The sequence below is a fragment of the Salvelinus fontinalis genome, chromosome 33 (assembly GCF_029448725.1).
Source record: "Salvelinus fontinalis isolate EN_2023a chromosome 33, ASM2944872v1, whole genome shotgun sequence".
Taxonomy (NCBI): Eukaryota; Metazoa; Chordata; class Actinopteri; order Salmoniformes; family Salmonidae; genus Salvelinus; species Salvelinus fontinalis.
Genome location: NC_074697.1, coordinates 26,302,001 through 26,318,289, shown reverse-complemented (window position 1 = coordinate 26,318,289; position 16,289 = coordinate 26,302,001). Strand labels below are relative to the sequence as shown.

Below are 16,289 nucleotides of genomic sequence, written 5' to 3'. Positions count from 1 at the left end.
GTTCCTTAGCTTTAGCGGGTCTTTTTTGTAAAAGTCCATCTCATGTTTTTCCAATGCCAAATTAAGAGCTTCATCCACACATTGTGACGAATAGCCTCTTCTTAGAAACCTAATGCGCATCTCCGCTGCTTTTTCTAGATAATCCTCTGTGGAGTGGCATATAGGGCGCAGTCTAAAAAATTGGCTTCTTGGAAGTCCTCTTTTTAATGGCTCAGGATGGAAGCTGTCCCCCTGCAATAGAGTATTTCTGTCCATTTATTCTCTATACAGAGTTGTTAACAGGGTTCCATTTGATTTCTCAATCCACATATCGAGGTAATGAACACGTTGAGTGTCACGTTCAATAGTGAATTTGAGATTGGGGTCAATGTCATTGAGTAGTGCCATAAAATCTGACAGCTCTTTTTCAGTTCCTTCCCATAGGCAAAAAATGTCGTCAATATATCGATACCACTTCAGGACTTTATTCAAAAATGTATTCTCGTTTTCATTATTAACAAAACGTTCTTCAAAAAGACCCTTATAGAGGTTAGCATAGCTCGTAGCGAATGTGGAGCCCATCGATGTTCCATTCGTTTGGAGGTAGTATTCATCATCCAACCTGAAATAGTTATACGTCAAAACATATCCAGCCAGCTCTAGAATGAAGTTTGTTGGTGGATTTTCATTAGTATCTCTGTCTCCCAAATAGTGTGCTAGTGCTGCCAGCCCCCCCACATTGGGAATGCTGGTATATAGACTCTCGACATCTAATGTGACCAAAATACAGTCTTCTGTTAAACCCGTTATTGGTGAGATCTTGTTTATGAAGTCTATAGAGTCTTTTACATATGATGGCAATGATTGCACATGAGATTTAATAAAATAGTCTACAAAGATGGACAACGGCTCTAGCATTGAGCCTATTCCTGCAACCACTGGTCTGCCTGGATAGTTGCCTTGTGTTTTAGGTTTGTGTCATTTCGGTAAAATGTACAAGCATGGACGTATGGCACATTTGCAGCAAAGATATTCATATTCAGGTTTTGAGATAAGGTTGTTTAATAGGGCTTGCTCCAGATTAGAGCATATATCCCTTTAGAAAACCTGTGTGGGATCAACACTCAGTTTTCTATAGAAACATTCATTACTGAGTTGTCTCTGAATTTCTTCTTTATATTTTTTCATAGTCTAAAACAACCACAGCACCCCCCTTGTCTGCAGGTTTTATAACCAAAGATGAATCTTTCATTAATTCATTGGGTGCCTGTTCTTCTGTTCTTGTGAGATTTTTCTTAATGTAGTTTGTCTCGTATATACTGACATGGCTTCTTATTCGACTAACCTACAATAGGTATTAATCGAGGAGTTGCTTTTGGGCTTAAAATGGGTACCAGTTCTATTATGTGTTTCTAGGCCCGAATCAGTATTTTGCGAAAACACATGCTTAAATTTAATCTTGCGAAAGAATAAAAACAGATGTACTTTCGTATCGAATGGTTTATCTGTACATGTAGGTACAAAAGAGAGGCACTTAGATAAGACTGAGACTTGAGTGTCAGTAAGGTCTTTTTTTGGAGAGGTTAATTACCACATCCTTTCCTTCATCTTGTTCAATTGTTGCCATGCACCTGCAAATAAGATTGCTCAGATGTGCGAGAGCCTTTAGAATTTTGTACATAGTTCCCTAAAATATTTGATTTGCTCCTACATGATTTGATTGTAACCCAGACAAGAATAATGAATCTGCAAATCCAGGGTTTTGGATGGACAACCAAGTAGCCTACGCAAAGAAACAGGCTACAGTTGGATTATTTTTAGTATGTGGAGGTATAGGCCTGACCTCTCCTGCCCTGCACTATGGATACAAAAAACAGATCTACATTACAATTTAATGAGAGAAATTGTGCGTTGTGGGGATCAAGACATTTAGACAAACAGTGAGCTGCAGCTGCTAGATTCAGCCTCCTCTTTTTCTGCTGAGAGTATCAGGCAAACTTTTGGTGTTATATTTGCAAGTTATGACATTTTTTGTAGTTACATTTTTTTTAAACTTTTTAAAACTTAATTCATGAGTGTTCATGTTATGTGATCAACTTTCTGGTAAGTGCTTAGAACAGCACATCTATTAAAATAAATCAATCAATCAAATGTGAAGGTTATTACGTTAGTTTTTCTTATTGGAGGTACAAAATTGCAATAGTCTGGAGAATGATGTCAAAAGCATGTATGGTAAATTGAAATACTTTTTTCCTAAACCACATATACTGTATAGTTGATAAATCTATTCACAAACTTGATATTTATACAAGATCAAACTTGTCTGTTTTGTTAAACAGTTATGATGTGAAAGGACCAGTACTCAGTTGGCATAATTGGTGTCAGAGGAAGGCCCAACAAATTGTCAAAGACTCCCGTCACCCAAATCAGACTGTTCTCTCTGCTACCGCACAGCAAGCGGTACTGGAGCGCCAAGTCTAGGTCCAGAAGGACTCTTAACAGCTTCTACCCCTAAGCCATAAGATTGCTGAACAATTAATCAAATGGCCACTCAGACTATTTACATTCACTGACCCCGGTTTTGTTTTTACACTGCTGCTACTCGCTGTTTTATATCTATGCCTAGTCACCTTACAAATGACCTCGACCAACCTGTATCTGCGCACATTGATTCGGTACCGGTCTGTACCCCCTGTATATAGCCTCGTTATTGTTATATCATTTGTGTGTTACTTTTTGATTTAATTTTGTACTTTAGTTCATTTATTAAATATTTTCTTAACTCTATTTCTTGAACTGCATTGTTGGATAAGGGCTTGTAAGTAAGCGCTTCACCGCAAGGTCTACTACACCTGTTGTATTCCGCGCTTGTGAAAAAGGGAGCCTCCCGCTCTAGGCGCTGATGTGCAATAATTGAATAATTGAATAACCTTATAACCAACGTTTCGACAGACAAGCTGTCTTCATCAGGGTATAATGACGTTTATATACTGTCAAAGGACACACACAGGTGTCTGTAATCATGGCCGGGTGTGGCTTTATATCATTGGTTAATTTACAGATATAAATAGAAAATAAATGTATAGCATACATTTACATTTAAATCATTTAGCAGACGCTCTTATCCAGAGCGACTTACAAATTGCGATCATAGATCGATGCTCCGAGATTCGTACTTTTAATTCGCCTATCGTTTTACCCTCATTTTTTTACCACAAGGACAAGTTATAAGATAAATAACTGCCTTAGTGGAGCACATGATAACGCCTTTGATTGGGTTCTGTTTACCTGTTTGAGGGTGTTTGAAGGATCTACATTTGTAAGTGCCATTGCATTGAGCGCAGCCATTACACTTGTAGTTTCCATCCGGTAGAGGCGCAAAAGTACGCTGTGCTTGGGTTTTTGCGGTGGTAAGTCAGAGTTGACCAATTTATCCCTGATATTTCTGCCCCGCGAGAATACAACCAAGGGAGGGTCCGAAAACACATTACCGATACGGTCATCGGATCTTAGAATGTGAAAATGTTTAAACGATTTCCATAATTTGTTCAGTGCACTTTGAATAGCGGGTAATAAGAACGTAAGAATGTTTATTTTTGGGAGACTGTCCTTGATAGAGACCATGTCTCGATTTGTTTTGGATTTTCTCAATGTCAGTATTAATCTGACCATTTTTGTACCCTCTTTTCTTGAATTTCTTTGCATCTCAGCCATATTTCTGTCGAAGCGGGTGACAGCTATCAGCCCTCAACAAACTGATACTATCAGTGGGTTTCCTGTAAAGATTCGTGTACAGAACATTATCCTCACACAAAATCTGAAGATCAAGGAAACTGATTTGACGTGGGTCAGATTGCATAGTAAATCTCAGGTGCTCAGAACAAGAGTTAAGAACAGCATGGAATGCCTGGAGCTGTTTTGCATCACCCCTCCACATGTGACAAATAACATTTGACTTGAGTAAATATATCTTCATAGTAAAATACTACTTGAGTAAAAGTCTGAAAGTATTGGTTTTAAATATACTTAAGTATAAGAAGTAAATGTAATTGCTAAAAAAGTTAATGTAATTAATAAAATGTACTTAAGTATCAGAAGTAAAAGTGTAAATCATTTCAAATTCCTCAAACCAGATGGCACCATTTTCTTGTTTTTTATTTATTTACGAATAGCCAGGTGCACACACAGACATCATTTCCAAACGAAGCATGTGTGTCGACCAGATCAGAGGCAGTAGGGATGACCAGGCATGTTGTAACGTTCGTCTAATTCCTCCTCCTCGGATGAGGAGGAGCATGGATCGGACCAACACGCAGCGAGGTATGAAGACATGAATGAATTTATTAAACAAGACGAACACTGACACGAACTACACTTGAATAACTACAAAACAACAAAACGACGTAGACAGACCTGAACATGAGAACATACAATAACACGAAGAACGCACGAAAAGGAACAGACTAACCTTACGAATGAACAAACTAAACAGTCCCGTGTAGTGCAACGGACACAGACACAGGAACAATCACCACAAACAAACAGTGAGAACAGCCTACCTTAATATGGTTCTCAATCAGAGGAAACGTCAAACACCTGCCTCTAATTGAGAACCATATCAGGCAACACATTTAACCCCACATAGAAACACATAACATAGAATGCCCAACCCAACTCACGCCCTGACCAACTAAACACATACAAAACAACAGAAAACAGGTCAGGAACGTGACAGAACCCCCCCCCAAGGTGCGAACTCCGGGCGCACCCCTAAAACTCAAGGGGAGGGTCTGGGTGGGCATCTGTCCGTGGTGGCGGCTCCGGCGCAGGACGAGGACACCACTCCACCATTGTCTTTGTCCCCCTCCTTAGCGTCCCTTGAGTGGTGACCCTCGCCCCCGACCATGGTCCAGGAACCTTCACCAAGGCCCCTCCTAAATATAGACAACTCAGGACAGAGAGGTAGCTCAGGACAGAGGGGTAGCTCAGGACAGAGGGGTAGCTCAGGACAGAGGGGCAGCTCATGACTGTAGGGCAGCTCAGGACAGAGGGACAGCTCAGGACTGTAGGGCAGCTCATGACTGTAAGGCAGCTCATTACTGTAGGACAGCTCATGACTGTAGGGCAGCTCATGACGGGAGAGCGGCTCATGACTGGAGGGCGGCTCATGACTGGCGGGCGGCTCATGACTGGAGGGCGGCTCATGACTGGAGGGCGGCTCATGACTGGCTGGTGGCTCTGGCAGCTCCTGACTGGCTGGCGGCTCTGGCAGCTCCTGACTGGTTGGCGGCTCTGGCAGCTCCTGACTGGCTAGCGGCTCTGGCAGCTCCTGACTGGCTGGCGGCTCTGGCAGCTCCTGACTGGCTGGCGGCTCTGGCAGCTCCTGACTGGCTGGCGGCTCTGGCAGCTCCTGACTGGCTGGCGGCTCTGGCAGCTCCTGACTGGCTGGCGGCTCTGGCAGCTCCTGACTGACGGACGGCTCTAATGGCTTGGGACAGACGGGCGGCTCTGAAGACTCGTGGCAGACGGATGGCTCAGACGGCGCTGGGAAGACGGATGGCTCAGACGGCGCTGGGCAGACGGATGGCTCAGGCGGCGCTGGGCAGACGGATGGCTCAGACGGCGCTGGGCAGACGGATGGCTCAGACGGCGCTGGGCAGACGGATGGCTCAGACGGCGCTGGGCAGACGGATGGCTCCGACGGCGCTTGGCAGACGGATGGCTCCGACGGCGCTTGGCAGACGGATGGCTCCGACGGCGCTTGGCAGACGGATGGCTCCGACGGCGCTTGGCAGACGGATGGCTCCGACGGCGCTTGGCAGACGGATGGCTCCGACGGCGCTTGGCAGACGGATGGCTCCGACGGCGCTGGGCAGACGGATGGCTCAGACGGCGCTGGGCAGACGGATGGCTCAGACGGCGCTGGACAGACGGACGGCTCAGACGGTCCTGGGCAGGCAGGCAGCTCAGACTGTGCTGGGCAGGCAGGCAGCTCAGACTGCGCTGGGCAGACGAGCAGTGCAGGCAGCTCAGACGGCGCTGGGCAGACGAGCAGTGCAGGCGGCGTTGGGAAGACGGCCGACTCTGACCTGCTGAGGCGCCCAGTAGGCCTGGTGCGTGGTGCTGGAACTGGTGGTACCGGACTGGAGACACGCACCTCGAGGCTAGTGCGGGGAGCAGGAACAGGGCACACTGGTTTCTCAAAGCGCACTATAGGCCTGGTGCGTGGTGCCGGAACTGGTGGTACCGGACTGAGGGCACGCACCTCAGGGCGAGTGCGGGGAGAAGGAACAGTGAGTACAGAGCTCTGGAGACGCACAGGAGGCTAGGTGCGTGGTGCTGGCATTGGAGGCACTGGGCTGGAGGCACGCACCTCAAGGCGAGTGTGGGGTGCTGGAACTGGAGACCTGGTACGTGGCGTCGGCACCAGAGAGCTGGTGCATGGGGCTGCCACAGGAGAGCTGGTGCATGGGGCTGCCACAGGAGAGCTGGTGCGCTGAGCTGGCACAGGACGTGCAGGGCTAGGGAGGCGCACAGGAGGCCTGGTGCGTGGTGCTGGCACAGTCTTCACCAGACGGCTAGCACGCACCTCAGGACGAGTATGGAGAGCTGACTCAGGCGACATCAAATCCCCGACACACTCCGTCGGGCGGATGCCGTGCCTCATGCACCAAACCAGCACATCCCTCATAACTCTCTACTCCAATTTCCCCATTAACTCCTTCACAGTCTCTGCGTCGCTCACCTCCAATACCGCCCTGACCGGCTCCTTACGGTAAGCAAGGGGAGTTGGCTCAAGTCTCCTACTTGACCCAGCTACACTCCCTTTCAGCCCCCCCCCAATACATTTTTGGGTGAGCCTCTCGGGCTTCTAGCCGCTCTGCCTTGCTAGCGCCTCCTAATGCCGCCTCTCCGCTTTCGCTGCCTCCAGCTCCGCTTTGGGGCGGCGACACTCCTCTGGTTCTGCCCAGGGTCCTTCTCCGTCTAGGATTTCCTCCCATGTCCATTCCTCCTTGTACCGCTGCTGCTGTCGCTGCTGCCCGTTAACCCGCTGCTTGATCCTTTGTTGGTGGGTGATTCTGTAACGTTCGTCTAATTCCTCCTCCTCGGATGAGGAGGAGCATGGATCGGACCAACACGCAGCGAGGTATGAAGACATGAATGAATTTATTAAACAAGACGAACACTGACACAAACTACACTTGAATAACTACAAAACAACAAAACGACGTAGACAGACCTGAACATGAGAACATACAATAACACGAAGAACGCACGAACAGGAACAGACTAACCTTACGAATGAACAAACTAAACAGTCCCGTATAGTGCAACGGACACAGACACAGGAACAATCACCCACAAACAAACAGTGAGAACAGCCTACCTTAATATGGTTCTCAATCAGAGGAAACGTCAAACACCTGCCTCTAATTGAGAACCATATCAGGCAACACATTTAACCCCACATAGAAACACATAACATAGAATGCCCACCCCAACTCACGCCCTGACCAACTAAACACATACAAAACAACAGAAAACAGGTCAGGAACGTGACACATGTTCTGTTGATAAGTGTGAATTGGACCATGTTCCTGTCCTGCTAAGCATTCAAAATGTAACCAGTACTTTTGCGTGTCAGGGAAAATGTACAGTATGTAGTAAAAACTACATTATTTTATTCAGGAATGTAGTGAAGTAGAAGTTGTCAAAAAATATAAATAGTAAAGTCAAGTACAGATACTCAAAATAACTACTTGAAAGTATTTTTATTTAAGCACTATACACCACTGGAAAGGACCCATGTTTAATTATCTTGTTTCAGGTTGGTTCCGTCGACTCTTAGTGAAACCTAAAAGAGAGTCATCACAGAGCAGCTCGTCTCCACATCCCCTTCTGTCGATGGTGTCTTATCATTGGCTCCCACCTCCACTCCTAACCCACCACCACCTTTTCTGAGCTCCACGATTCGTTGGAGCCAGACCTACGACGTGTGTGTGCCACAGTCCTATGGACATCGAAGAAGCCATCCGTCTGGCCTCTTACCTGGAGAACACGCCATGTGGCCTGCACTGTTTCCTGCGGCAACGTGATGCCATTGTGGGGGGTGCCATCCCCACTGAGCTATGCCAGGCTGTGCAGAGCAGCCATTGCTGGGCCCTTCTCATCACCCCCAACTTCCTGCTGGATGACTGGTGCCAGTACATGATGCACCAGGCACTGTCTGAGGGGCCCATGTCCAACCGGATCATTCCCCTGGTCCTCAACCTGCCTTACTCTCAGTACCCAAAGGAGCTACGCTGTTACTACTACATGGACCTGAGCAAGAACCCAGAGCGAGGATACACACAGGTGTACAAGACGGTGCTGAAGTGTGAGTAGTGAAAGTCTGGTAGAGACTTCCTTTACAATTCTTTAGCTATTGTGAGTCTGTGTGGTTGTTGACAAAGAGTAATCTGTCAACAACAGCTAAAGACATGTTCAAATCTATGGCAGAATAACCTCTTTGTACTTTCCTTTGTAGACTTGGAGGACATGGTTGAAAAAGATCCTGATAAAGTTGATTACAACATGGATAGTACTAGCAACAGATTGGAAGGGGCATCCTGTTCTCCAAGGACAAAACTGTCATCAAACTATCATCATTCTGAGCCTCTGCTTTCACTTCAAGAGATTGAGAGGACAGGTGCTGCATATTCACAGGACTATTGTAAATCACAAGATAACTAGAATAAAGTGGCTCGCTGACTGACTTAGGGAAATCCCCTTATGAAAAACACCCCACTGGGCACACACTGGTTGAATCAATGTTGTTTCCACATAATTTCAATTAAATGATTTTGAACCAACCTATAATAGATGTTGAATTGAAGTCTGTTGCCCAGTGGGACTGCAATGGTTGACTGATCTGACATTACCAGAAGTAACTTATTTTTTGTATCAGGTTTCTTATTAACAGATGTAAATATTAATACATCTAATCCAAGTGTCAGAGTTGTGTGTATAGGTGGCAGGGAAGTCAGGCGCAGGAGAGTCAAACGGAGTGTAAAATGGAGTCTTTTAATGAAAGTCCAAATGCATGCTCCATAACACTAAATAGAAAACGAACAAAACAAATATGGGTACGAAGACCCGTCACGCACCTATACACATAAAAACAATACTAACAATAAACAATCTCTGACAAAGACATGAGGGGAAACAGAGGGTTAAATACACAACATGTAATGGATGGGATTGAAAACAGGTGTGTGGGAAGACAAGACAAAACCAATGGAAAATGAAAAATGGATCGATGATGGCTAGAAGACCGGTGACGTCGACCGCCGAACACCGCCCGAACAAGGAGAGGCAACGACTTCGGTAGAAGTCGTGACACCAAGTTGTTGTGTGCAGATGTGCAATCTTAATGTACACTAATTCACACAGTGCTCAAAAGTCAGTGTTATGTGCAACAGAAACCTATTTGGACTGGGTTTTCAGTGGAATAATATGTCAACCAACATGGGAGAGTGATGCAAGATAGTAGAACAGAACATCCCTTGGTACCATTGATGTTGCTCTGATACAGTGCCTTGCAAAAAATATTCACCCCCCTTGGCATTGTTCCTATTTTGTTGCATTACAACCTGTAATTTATATTGATTTTTATTTGGATTCCATGTAATGGACATACACAAAATAGTCCAAATTGGTGAACTGAAATGAAAAAAATAACTTGTTTAAAAAAACTTTAAAGTGGTGCGTGCATATGTATTCACTCAGTTTGCTATGAAGCCCCTAAATAAGATCTGGTGCAACCAATTACCTTCAGAAGTCACATAATTAGTTAAATAAAGTCCACCTGTGTGCAATCTAAGTGTCACATGATCTGTCACATGATCTCAGTATATGTACAGCTGTTCTGAAAGGCCCCAGACTCTACAACACCACTAAGCCAGGGGCACTATGAAGACCAAGGAGCTCGCCAAACAGGTCAGGGACAAAGTTGTGGAGAAGTACAGATCAGGGTTGGATTATAAAACATATCTGAAAGCTTGAACATCCCACAGAGCACCATTAAATCCATTATTAAAAAATGGAAAGAATATGGTACCACAACAAACCTGCCAAAGAGGGCCGCCAACCAAAACTCACGGACCAGGCAAGGAGGGCATTAATCAGAGAGGCAACAAAGAGACCAAAGATAACCCTGAAGGAGCTGTAAAGCTCCACAGCGGAGATTGGAGTATCTGTCCATAGGACCACTTTAAGCCGTACACTCCACAGAGCTGGGCTTTACAAAAGAGTGGTCAGAAAAAAGCTATTGCTTAAAGAAAAAAAGAAGCAAACGCGTTTGGTGTTTGCCAAAAGGCATGTGGGAGACTCCCCAAACATATGGAAGAAGGTACTCTGGTTAGATGAGACTAAAAATTTGCTTTTTGGCCATCAAGGAAAACGCTATGTCTGGCGCAAACACAACACTTCTCATCACCCCGAGAACATCATCCTCACAGTGAAGCATGGCGATGGCAGCATCATGCTGTGGGTATGTTTTTCATCGACAGGGACTGGGAAACTGGTCAGAATTGAAGGAATGATGGATGGCGCTAAATACAGGGAAATTCTTGAAGGAAACCTGTCACGTTCCTGACCTGTTTTCCTTTGTCTTGTATTTATTTTAGTTGGTCAGGGCGTGAGTTGGGTGGGTTTGTCTATGGTTGATTTTCTATGTTGGGATTTTTGTGTTCGGCCTGGTATGATTCTCAATCAGAGGCAGCTGTCAATCGTTGTCCCTGATTGAGAATCATACTTAGGCAGCCTGGGTTTCACGTGTGTTTTGTGGATGTTTGTTTCCGTGTTTGTGTTTTTCACCACACGGTACTGTATCTGTTTTCTGCACTTCGTTTATTTGTTTTGTATTTTCAGTGTTCAGTTTTTCCGTTATAATAAATCATTCATCATGAACACTAACCACTCCGCGAATTGGTCCGATCCTTCTCGCCTCTCCTCGTCCGAGGAGGAGGAATATGACGATTACCGTTACAAAACCGGTTTCAGTCTTCAAGAGATTTGAGACTGGGACGGAGGTTCACCTTCCAGCAGGACAATGACCCTAAACATACTGCTAAAGCAACACTCGAGTGGTTTAAAGGGAAACATTTAAATATCTTGGAATGGCCTTGTCAAAGCCCAGATCTCAATCCAATTGAGAATATGTGGTATGACTTAAAGATTGCTGTACACCAGCTAAACCCATCCAACTTGAAGGAGCTGGAGCAGTTTTGCCCTGAAGAATGGGCAAAAATCCCAGTGGCTAGATGTGCCAAGCTTATAAAGACATACCCCATGAGACTTGTAGCTATAATTTGTGCAAAAGGTGGCTCTACAAAGTATTGACATTTTTTTTTTGGGGGGGGGGGGGGGATAATTTTGCACGCTCAAGTTTTCTGTTCTTATTCCTTATTTGTTTTAAAATAAAAAATATTTTGCATCTTCAAAGTGGTAGGCATTTATGTCACTGTATGTCATAACCAACAATGTGTATAAACCCTGGATGACTGGCGGGGCTCTGTATTGAAGCCACTAGGCAACCGTCTTGGCACTCCTCCTCAAGTGTAAAAAAGATTTTGGAAGCTATAGAAATGCATTTATTAGTTCGTGTTTGATATGTTTATTCTATTACAGACACCTTAATGTGTACTTTTACATTATATTATGTAAGCTAAATATAAAATGAAAAACTATATACAAGCATTTTCATTAAAGTATATTTTTAGAGAGTACTAATGTTACTTTCAGACTACAAAAACAGAGAGTCACACACTCCATATGTTTAAACTCCCAGTAATTTATTGGGTAAAACACCAATGTTTCGGCATCACTGTGCCTTCTTCAGGGTAATGTAATGAATGCTTGAGGGGTGTGTCATAATTTTTAGGTTGATTAGAATGAATTGAGTGAAACTGTTGAAAGACAATAGTTTACAGGATATTGAATATATTAGGCTATTGTTATCATTAGCATAAGATTATCATCAACATGCATTATTGTTTAATTTAATTTCACATAGATATTTACTTGTTTCCAATTTCATAAAATGTTGGTTACATGTAATATTTTGGTTAAGCCATAATGCACAATAAGCATCATCAACAGGGGAACATGTTTTGTGTACGCTGATAAGCTGTAGAAATCATATTTTCATTTATAAAACTTGTTCACAGAAATTGTCATTGTTCATCAGAAGGGCCTGAGATCAAAGTCAATATTCAGACCACTAGGGGTTAATGTTTTTAGACATGATATCCAGTAAGACTCCCTCTGTAGTAGTAGGATCTCCACGTTAACTCCTCTCCTTGGTAGAGCAACATGCTCAATGCCTGTGTATTTGAGGGAGGAGATGGGATGGTTAGCTTCAACAAAGTGAGCTGCTACTGGATAGTCAGTTTTCTTACACCTGATTGTGCTGCGGTGTTCAGCTAGGCATTGTTATAATTGTCATTTCATTTGTTCTATGTAGGTTTTCCCACATGAACAGGGGATGAGATAGATTAGTCCCTTTGTCTTGCATGAGATGATAACCCTAACAGGGATTTTACAGCCTGTATGTGTGTGTCTGAAGAAGGAAGTTGTTGTAGTGCTATGCATTGTGCGCATAAGCCACGTTTGAAGTTACCATTTGGAATGGGTGTCAAGTGTGTCTGACTGGGCTCAGGGGGCAGGTCAGATCTCACTAAGCTATCCCCAATATTGCGACCACGCTTATAGACGAGGTATGCACTTTTTTTTGTCTGATTGCAGAATATTTCAGTGCTTTTTCAGGATTGCTTTCAGAAGGGTTGGGTTAAAAGACGCATTTCAGTTGAAGGCATTCAGTTGTACAACTGACTAGGTATCCTCCCTTTCCCTTTCATTTTGTATGAATGTACTTAGTTCAAAAGACAGTTTTTCTTCTTTTGTTTCGCTTTTTTAGCAATTCCTCTCTTGGTTTTTGAGATATTTTCATCATTGCATCATCAAGAGTTTTGTCCTTGTAGCCTCTCATTTTGAATGTATCTGCCATTTTCTTAGCATTGCTGTCAAAATCTGACTGGTTGCCACAGATTGGTTTAACCCTGCATAACTGGCTATATGGTAGACCATTCTTGAGAGGAAGGGGATACGTACTATCCGCATGTAGCAGGGTATTGCAGTCTGTGGGCTTTATGTATAAGTCTGTACACAAAGAAACGGTTCCTGGAGTATCCTTTAGGGGTTCTTCAAATTGAAACTGGGGGAACCCCTATAAATTATTCAAAGAACCCTTCAAAAGGGTTCTTCAAAGAACCTGTTTTAATAAATCCTCGAAGAACCTTTTGAATAACCTTTTGGGGTGCATTTTTGAACTACCCCCCTCCTTTATTGTTATTATTATTATGATTAATAATAATATGCATAACAATAACAACAACACAATATTTTAATTCTCAGTGTTTATTATGATTTTAGTGGCAAAGCAGAATAAAAAAATCTAAATATGAGGTAAACTCCCAGCAGAGCCCCAAGTCCAATGGGTATACCCTCTGGTGTGGTAATGTTAACGTGGTGATGATCTCTGTATCCATAGCCAGAATGATTTTTGCAGTGCATGGTGATCAAACAGGTTTCCTGTTATATTCATCATAGGTGTAGGTAGGGTGAAGTCTGTGGATCCAAAAAATAGTCATTTTATAGATGATTAACAAAACATGCACATGACAGTATTCATACTTTCGTTTTTGTAGTGAATGTGAAGGAAAAAAACTGTTTTGATAATGGTTTTCTTACACATACCTTGTCCATAATATAGAGGTCTATTCAAACATGGATTTTTGGAACAGTGGGGGAAAAATCCTAAATTGAGTGCAGAGTCATCCAGAATGAGATTGTGATGTACTTTAAGTTGGTTTGGAGTGTTTTGTAACATGCTTTAGACACATTGTCATAATGCTTTGTAGTCAATGGTAAGTGATGACTCAGGAAACGTGATAACACATTTTCTCTCTAACAAAACAAAATATTTATAAAAAATAGTTTGGGGGGGGATCAACTACAATGACAGAAAGAGTGAAAATAAGGCCACATGTTAAAATGGTTGCAGTTACCCTTTAATGCCGTCATTGTAAATAAGAATTTGTTCTTAACTGACTTGCCTAGTTAAATAAAGGTTAAATAAAAAATCTAAATTTCAACCTGAACTGGAAACGAAATAACAACACTTGTTCTCAGTATCTACCACTAGGTGGTACACGTCTGCCACATTTCATCAGTGGAGAATGTTATACAATTAAGGAATGTTTATAAGAGATAGTCTTAGTTTTTGCAGAAGAAGAATCAGCAGACTGAAATGTCACAATACCAACTACACCACACATCAGCAGACACAACACATAACATGAAGCATCATACTTGATCAATTTGTATTATAGCGTTACATATTCTTTTCTATTCCCAAGTACCATCATCATTTTCCATGTCCGGAGAAAATTATTTGCCAGGGTTTCCGTTGACTTCCCTGCAGTGTTGTAATTAGGGTTCTGAGGTAGATTAATTTTGAATTTAAGTGGCTTTAGTTAAGCTTATGTTGAAGGTGGATATTTCAAATGACTTTTGAATAAGACAAAGGAGACAAAGGAGATGATTGTGGACTACAGGAAAAAGAGGACCGAGCACGCCCCCATTCTCATCGACGAGGCTGCAGTGGAGCAGGTTGAGAGGTTCAAATTCCTTGGTGTCCACATCACCAACAAACTAACATGGTCCAAGCACACCAAGACAGTTGTGAAGCGGGCGCGACAAAACCTATTCCCCCTCAGGAGACTGAAAAGATTTGGTATGGGTCCTCAGATCCTCAAAAGGTTCTACAGCTGCACCATCGAGAGCATCCTGACTGGTTGCATCACTGCCTGGTATGGAAACTGCTCGGCCTCTGACCGCAAGGCACTACAGAGGGTAGTGCGAACGGCCCAGTACATCATTGGGGCCAAGCTCCCTGCCATCCAGGACCTCTATACCAGGTGGTGTCAGAGGAAGGCCCTAAAAATTGTCAAAGACTCCAGCCACCCTAGTCATTGACTGTTCTCTCTGCTCTCGCACGGAAAGCGGTACCGGAGCGCCAAGTCTAAGTCCAAGAGGCTTCCAAAAATGTTCTACCCCCAAGCCATAAGATTCCTGAACACCTAATCAAATGGCTACCCAGACTATTTGCATTGCCCCCGCACCTCCCTCCCCCTCTTTTACACAGCTGTTACTCTCTGTTGTTATCATCTATGCATAGTCATTTTAATAACTCTACCCACATGTACATATTACCTTAACTAACCAGTGCCCCTGCACATTGACTCTGTACCGGTACCCCCCTGTATATAGTCTAACCATTGTTATTTTACTTCTTATTCTTATCCTTAATTTATTTATATATTTTTTATATATATTTTTTTTTTCAACTGTATTGTTGGTTAGGGCTCATAGTAAGCATTTCACTGTAAGGTGAACACCTGTTGTATTCAGCGAATAGGCTGTTAGGCAGGATGAAAAAATGGTAGTGTCCTGGTAATAACCACATTGACAAACAGGACGTTTTTCATCTGTGAGGAAAGATTATATGATCTTCATAAAATATGTTTTATCTATTTATTACTTCCATTGCACCTGTGATACTGTATGTGTGAAATGCAGGGAGCACAAATCTTGTTAAATCATGAATCAATGTGGACAGGATACAACGTTATACAAATACGTTTCCCCTACAAAAAGTATTTTAATGACGTGATCTCTGCTACGGATTAAAGCAGATTAACAGGCATTTGAAATTAAGCTCTCTGTAAAAGGCCCTCCTCCAAAGGTCCCTTTTGTGTTTTTTTGGGGGCCAAAGACAACTTTGTGTCACGAATGAAAATCGAGACTAATCTCTGAAAGGCACAGCTGCTCTAAGAAGCTTTTGTTGCCTCATACATTTCCAGGATCAAGTATTGCTAATGAGAGGGAGATATGAATATCCACCTTCTACAGAAGCCACCATTTCCCTGCTAATTTAATCTTATCTTTATGATAAGGTCTAAGTCAATACTAGGGAAATGTGCAAAAGCAAAACCTTTGTAAACCACAGTGAGGGGTTGCACACAGTAGATATGACCTAATTACTATTATCTTAGTCAGGAATGCTTATTGGCTGTAATATGAACATTTGTTTGATTTAAAATGGAAAATAATATTCTGAGATGCAATACAATGAGATTACATTTGGATGGTTTGGGATATGCGTTTCTTCCAAGAGAGGTGTTTGGTTTGATTTAGGGTGCAGCAGT

At 43.2% G+C, this 16,289-nt stretch overlaps 1 pseudogene; it reads left to right on the top strand.

Annotated features, from left to right (window-relative positions):
- The first annotated feature begins 980 nt into the window (after nucleotides 1-980).
- Nucleotides 981-8,712, top strand: LOC129831564 (toll/interleukin-1 receptor domain-containing adapter protein-like; annotated as a pseudogene).
- The last annotated feature ends 7,577 nt before the right edge of the window (nucleotides 8,713-16,289 follow it).